This window comes from Dromiciops gliroides, chromosome 1, assembly GCF_019393635.1.
Source record: "Dromiciops gliroides isolate mDroGli1 chromosome 1, mDroGli1.pri, whole genome shotgun sequence".
In the NCBI taxonomy this organism is placed as follows: Eukaryota; Metazoa; Chordata; class Mammalia; order Microbiotheria; family Microbiotheriidae; genus Dromiciops; species Dromiciops gliroides.
This window is the reverse complement of record NC_057861.1, coordinates 596,657,609-596,664,741: the sequence shown is the minus strand read 5'-3', so window position 1 is coordinate 596,664,741 and position 7,133 is coordinate 596,657,609.

The window sequence follows — 7,133 nt, the reverse complement described above, 5'->3', positions numbered from 1 at the left end:
GGTCTTTCGCTCCACGTTTTCCTGGTGCTGCTGGGCAGGCTGCTAACGGCGCCCCTGAGCCTGGTGCTGAGTACGGGGTGAGTATCGTTACTTTGGGAGGGAAGGGCAGGGCGGGGCCTTGAATTTACCCTTTGGGCACAAATGAACCTGTGGGCCTTGGGCATGCTTCTGCATCTGCTGGCTTCTCTCGTGCTCAGTCCCCTCCGCCCCTGCTCTTTGACCTCAAGTCTCTTTTCTCTGACGGGGCTTTTCCCGCGGGGTTCCTGTCCTACGCTTGTCCGTCCGCCCGCCCCAGGCCGCTCTTCTGACTCTGTGCTGTCCCACAGGGATTCTCTGGATGATGACCTGCTGCTTTCCTACCCTAGGACTCAGACGCGCCTACCTCCGGACTGCTGGCCCGTCCGAAATGGGACCTGCCCTCATGAGAACTAGCCACCGCCGGCCAGGGCTCGCCCCAACAGAGCAGCTTTAGGCCAATACTAGCCTGTTCCCATCCTTAAACATATTGATGCTTTCCCGTACAGGCTCACTTAGCAAGTCTGTGAATGTGACATTAGTTCGGACAAAGGTGGGTGGCTTGGACGTGTCTACAGACGCCCAGTTGGTACTCTTCCATGTGGATGCACAGACCCAGCAGGGTCTTTGGAGTAAAAAGAGTCTGATTACCTAAGGGTCGTGCTCACCTCCATCTCAGTAGTTGGATGGTTTGCCCTATCATAACCCCATTCACAGCCCCCAATATAGCCCCTTTGTCTAACTATGTTCTTTTCCCATGGCTAGGAGAAGGCCATTCTAAACATTTAGTTCTCTTCCAAAGGGTCAGTCTTTCTCAGGAAAGAGGACCCCCAAATCGCCAAATCTTTGTCCATTTCCACTCTACTTCTCACATTTCAAAGAAATGATCCTTCATATTTTCGCTCTTTCCACCACCGGGCCTCATGCTATAGCATTAACCTATGGGAGCTGGCAAGTTAAACTGGGAGGCAATAATTTCCAAATTCTCTGGTGCGTGGAAATTGATGGACAAGCCTGGCTCAGGAAGAGCATTGTCTTTTTGCTGTAGCAACATAGCAGGGTTGACAAGCAGGTTTCTTGCCTTGTAGGGCGAAATTTGTAATTCCATATATGCCCTGTCTAGTTTAGGGACTCAGGAGACAAAGTTAAATCTAGAGGCTACAATGAAAGCTTATCCTCTGTTTGTGTTTCACACTTTAGAGGAGAAAAATAAATTGAAGAAAGGGAGAGGAGCTACTGTAACCATTCTCTTGATCTGTCTTTTCCCCCTTAGGACAGCCTGGCTCTCTTGCGGCTACTATATTCCTTAGAGAAGGAGCAACAAGGAGACCCCACCCTCTGCATTAAGGACTCAGAACAGTGAGAGGTGGCCAGTATCTGCTCTGGAAAAATCAGTTGTTTTTGGTTTTTTTTCAGGGAGAGCTGGTGTGGAAGAAACCTTGCTAAGCAGAAAATGAGAACCAGACATGGACTACATACCAGGGTTCCACTTCACAGCCCAATCCCATCCCTTCTCTTTGGTTAGAGGAGCTGGTTTATCTGTGCCTCAGTCTCCTAGTCTGCCTGTCCATTACATGTTATGCTGTATCACAGTCCACTTTCTTGATGGAAGCAGTTAGAGATATAAATTTCTCCCCAAGTACTACTTTGGCTGCATCCTATAAATTTTGATATGTTGTCTTACTGCTATCATTTTCTTTAATGAAATTATAGATTGTTTCTATTATTTGTTCTTTGATCCAAATTATTTAGTTTCCTATTAATTTTTAATGCTACTGTGGCCTTTATCAAATTTGGTCTGAAAAGGATGTATTTAATATTTCTGTTTCCTGCATTTGATTCTGAAGTTTTTATGTACTAATAGTCCATTTTTGTGAAGGTGCCATGTACAAATGAGAAAAGGGTATATTCCTTTCTATTCCCATTCAGTTTTCTCCAAAGGTCTGTCATATCTAACTTTTAAAAAACCCTATTCATCTCAACTTCTTTTTTGTTTATTTTATTGTCAGATTTATATAGTTCTGAGAAAGGAAAGTTGAAATCTTTAACAAATATAGTTTTACTATCTACTTTCTCCTGTAACTCATTTAACTTTTCCTTTAAGAATTTGGATGATATGCCATTTGGTGCATATGTTTAGTATTGGTATTACTTCATTGCCTATGATACCATTTAGCAAAATGTAGTTTCCCTGCTTGTCTCTTTTAATTAGGACTATTTTTGCTTTGTCTCAGATCATGGTTGCTAGCTCTGTTTTTTTTTTTAACCTCAGCTGAAGCATAATCAATTTTGCTTCAGCCTCTTATTTTTACTGTGTTTCTTTCAAGTATATTTCTTGTAAATAACATACTGTTGGATTCTGACTTTTCATCTATTCGCCTATCCACTTCCATTTTATGTGTGAGTTCATTCCATTTATAGTCAGTTATGATTACTAACTACATATTTCCTTTCTTCCTGTTTTTTCTCTATTTATCCTTCTCTCTTTCTCTTTACCCTGTCCCTCTTCAAGTCTTTTAATTTTATGTTAAAGTCTTTCTCTGCTCCTGCAGTAGAGGAGGTGCTGTTCCAAGTTTCAGGTTTTTCACACTGCTATTTTCAGAACTAGGTCTGGGGGGAAGGCAAGCATCTGTAAGTTTTTGGTGCTTCCAAGATGGCATGATATAAGGAGGGGTGTGATCACTGCTCTCCTGGCCTGTGTTTTGGTCTTTAGCCAGGAAGAGACTCTGTTCCCTTGTAGCTACAACTATCGGCAGTCCTGTTGGCTCTGACCAGAGCCTCTGCTCCTATTCAGCTATTAGTGCTGGTGTGCCTCTTCACCCTGTGAAGACTGTGTACAGGTAATGCATGCAAAAGGGTCCTGAACCCAGCACCAGGTCCTCTGTAATTTTTCTCTGACCAAGTGTCTGACCCACTTACCATCTGTGTGCTGAAAGCTTCTAAAGCTGCTGCTACCTCTCAAGCAGGCCTCACCTCTGAAGCTGGGGTGTGGCCTGCCCTGTGCTCAGGCCTGACTCCCACCCCCATCTGACAGACTTTTTCTGCCAACCTCCTACATTGTCTTGAGGCTGGGAAATTGTTTTACCCTAATCTTTTGTTGGATCTGCTGCTCCACAATTCAATTTGAAGTATTATTTTAAAGTTGATTGGAGGGGAATTTTGGAGAGTTCAGGTGAGTTCCTGCTTCTACTCAGGAGCAAGAATGAAAAGAAAATGGATTACACAAAAATGTACTTTATAAATAAAGTGCCTGATACCTGGAGAAACAACATGGACAAGGTAAATGTTTACCTTTTCTTGAGTATTGATTAAAATTGTAAGCACTGATTTGGCTCCATTTCTTTCTTAACAAATTCATTTTATTTCTGGCCAGGCCTGTGAGTTCATTGGTACAGGTAATCCCTGCTGAGGAAACTCTGCCAACGACAATCACTTCAAACAACAGCAGGGGCTGAAATGACTTTTGGGGGTTGCATGGCCAATATGCATCTGACACTGAAACTGATGTGGGTGGAGAGCTGGCCTGGAATATGAGAATAGCTGGGTTGAAGTCTCACTTCTGATCCATCCTTAACAAGCAAATTAACCTCCCAGTGCTCAAGCCAATTCCCTAAGATGACGAGTTGCAGATAAGGTGCAGACCAGCATTGGTAGAGAACTTCTTGGTCAGAGAATTCCCTACATCGATGAAATCTCAAATCCAATCCCTATCCTTACTCTCCTGGCACAAAGAGCTCTCTCTTCTGCTGCCTCTGAATTAGTGCGTTCCCAGTGACAAACAGACAAAAAGCCTTGGTTCAAACAGGTATATGCTGGTCCAATCTCCTATATATATATATTTTTTTGGGGGGGGGGCAGGGCAATGAGGGTTAAGTGACTTGCCCAGGGTCACACAGTTTGTAAGTGTCAAGTGTATGACCCCATACAAATCACTTAACCACTGTCTGTCTCTATTATTCCCATCTCTAAAATGGGATAATCATAATAATAGCATCTACTTCCTAGGGTTGTTGTGAGGATAACATGAGATATTTGTAAAGAGTGTTTTAAACTTTAAAATACTATATAAATGGTAGCTATTATTATTGTGACACTAGATATACGCGCCTGTGTTTGTAAATAAGGGAAACAAGGAGACTATATATGAAACTTTGAAGTAATTAATAAGACCTGTCAACATGCTCCCCACCCCACCCCATCACAGGCAGAATAGCATCTATCAGTATTTGCTTAAGGTCTACACTGTCTGAAGGCATCAGTGTAAGAAGAGAAGATTCTGCAACTGAAAGACTGAGAAAATATCCCCATTGGCTCTTTTCATTCCTCAATTTATTCAGATAGAAATACTAATCAATGAAAGGACTGGTCATGTAAAAATAACAATTTCGTTCTTCTCAATTTCCTTTGTCTTCAAAAACATATCCTACCACAGGGGTCAGAACTTTAAATTAATATAAAAAGTGGTCTATATAAAAATCACCTATTATGCCTCAATTTTCCCACAAGAATGAATAAATTATAGGAAAGCTGAGATTTGCAAGTTTCCCAGTTGCTCCTTTCCCTAGGATAACTGAAGTCCCTTTGGCACTGCTACATCCTCACAGAGGACATAGGCATCTCACTGGACAAGCAGACCCAGATAGGTGGGGGAAGAGGCCAGAAGCCCTGCCCTTCCCTGCCCTGAGAGGTGGAGTGTTATCTGGAAGTTCACTATTGCTCTGGCTAAGGACTGTGATGCAGCATAACATGTAATGGGCAGGCAGGCTAGGAGACTGAGGCACAGATATCCCAGCTAAAAAAAAAAACAAAAAAAGGACAAATTTTAAATTCCCAATTAATCACCAAATTGAAATCCTGAAAATCAAAGGAGAGATGAATAAAATTGAAAGTAAGAAAACCATTGAATGAATAAAAATTAAAACTAAACTTTTTGTGGGTGGGTGGGGAAACCCCAATAAAATAGTTAAACCATTGGTTAATTTGATTAAAAAAAGAGAAGGGTGAATTCACTACCAATGAAAATGAAATTAAAACTTTTATGTTTTTTATCCATTTAATTTAATTTTGTCCATATAATTTTGCCCAATCGTGTCCCAATCAATCTAAGTGAAATGGATGAAGATTTGCAAAAAGATAAATTACCCAGTTTAACAGAAGAAGAAATAGAATAAACAAATAACTATTTTAGAAAAAGAAATTCAACAAGCCATAAATTAACTCCCTAAGAAAAAATTCCCAGGACCAGATGGACTCAAAATTCCACCAAATGTTACCAAAAAATTCCAATACTAAATAAATTATTTGGAAAAATGGGCAAAGGAGTCCTACCAATTTCCTTTTATGATACAAATATGGCACTGATACCTAACTCAGGAAGAGCAAAACCAATATATATATATATTTCTCTAATGAATATTGATGCAAAAATTTTAAATGAAATACTTGTAGGGAAGTTACAGCAATATATCACAAAAATCTAATGTTGGGCTGATTAAATATTAGGGAAACTATCAGCATAAGTGAGCAGATCAGTAACAACAAAAATCATATGATTATCTCAGTAGATGCAGAAAAGCTTTTTGGCAAAATACAACACTCATGGCTATGAAAAAAAAAACACCAGAAGATATAAGTAGTACATGGAGACTTCCTTAAAATGTTAAGTAGTAGTTATCTAAAATCATCAGAAAACTATCTGTAATGTGGATAAGCTGGAAGACTTCCCAGTAAGATAAGGGGTGAAACAAGGATGTCCATTATCACTGCTATTATTTAATATTGTATTAGAAATGTTAGCTATAGCAATAAGAGAAGAAAAAGAAATTGAATTAGAATAGGCAATGAGGAAATGATCATTCTTTGAAGATGATAAAATGGTATATTTAGAGATAAAAAACTAGTTGAAATAACGACTTCAGCAAAGTTGCCAGATATAAGATGAACCAACACAAATCATCAGCATTTCTATGTATTACCAACAAAAGTCCAGTGGGAAGACAGAGAAATTCCTTTTAAGATAACTGCAAAAAATACTGAAAAGTACCTACCAAGACAAACTCAGGAACTATATGAACACAGTTACAAAACACTTTTCACACAAATGAAGTCAGATCTAAACAACTGGAGAAATATTAATTGTTCTTGGGTAAGCCAAGCCAATATAATAAAAATGACAATTCTACCTAAATTAGTTAATTAATATATATAATATAAATACATTTGCAAATTAATTTACTTAATGAACATAGAACTCAACTACCAAAAATTATTTTATAGAGCTAGAAACAATAGTAACAAAATTAATCTGGAAGAACAAAAGGTCAAAAATATCAAGGGAATCAATGAGGGGAAAAGCGAAAGAAGGTGCCCTAGCAGTACCAGATTTCAAACTATTACAAAGTAGTGAACATCGGAACAATATGGTACTGCCTAAAAGTAGAATGGTGGACCAGTGGAATAGATTAAGTACCCAATACAGAGTAGTAAATGACCATGGTAATCTAATGTTTGATAAACCCAAAGATCCAAGCTTTTGGGACAAGAACCCACTATTTGACAAAAATTGCTGGGAGAATTGGAAAGCAGTTTGGCAGAAACTAGGTATAGATGTAGTGAGGCAGCTAGGTGTTGCAATGGATAGAGCACTGGATTTGGAATCAGGAAAATTCATCTTCTGGAGTTCAAATCCAGCCTCAGACACTTTCTAGCTGTGTGACTCTAGGCAAGTCACTCAACCCTGTTAGCCTCAGTTCCTCATCTGTAAAATAAACTGAAGAAGATGTCAAACCACTCCAAAATCTTTGCAAAGAAAGCCCCCCCAAAGGGGCAGGTAGGTGGTGCAGTGGATTAAGCACCAGCCCTGGATTCAGGAGGACCTGAGTTCAAATTTGATCTCAAACACTTGACACTAGTTTTGTGGTCCTGGGCAAGTCACTTAACCCTTATTGCCCTGCAAAAAAAGAAAGAAAGGAAGGAAGGAAGGAAGGAAGGAAGGAAGGAATAAAGAAAAGAAAACCCCAAATGGGGTAAAAAAGAGTTGGATAAGAGTGAAAAATGATTGAACAACTTCTAGACCAACATCTCACATTGTATACCGAAATAAAGTCAAAATGGCTACA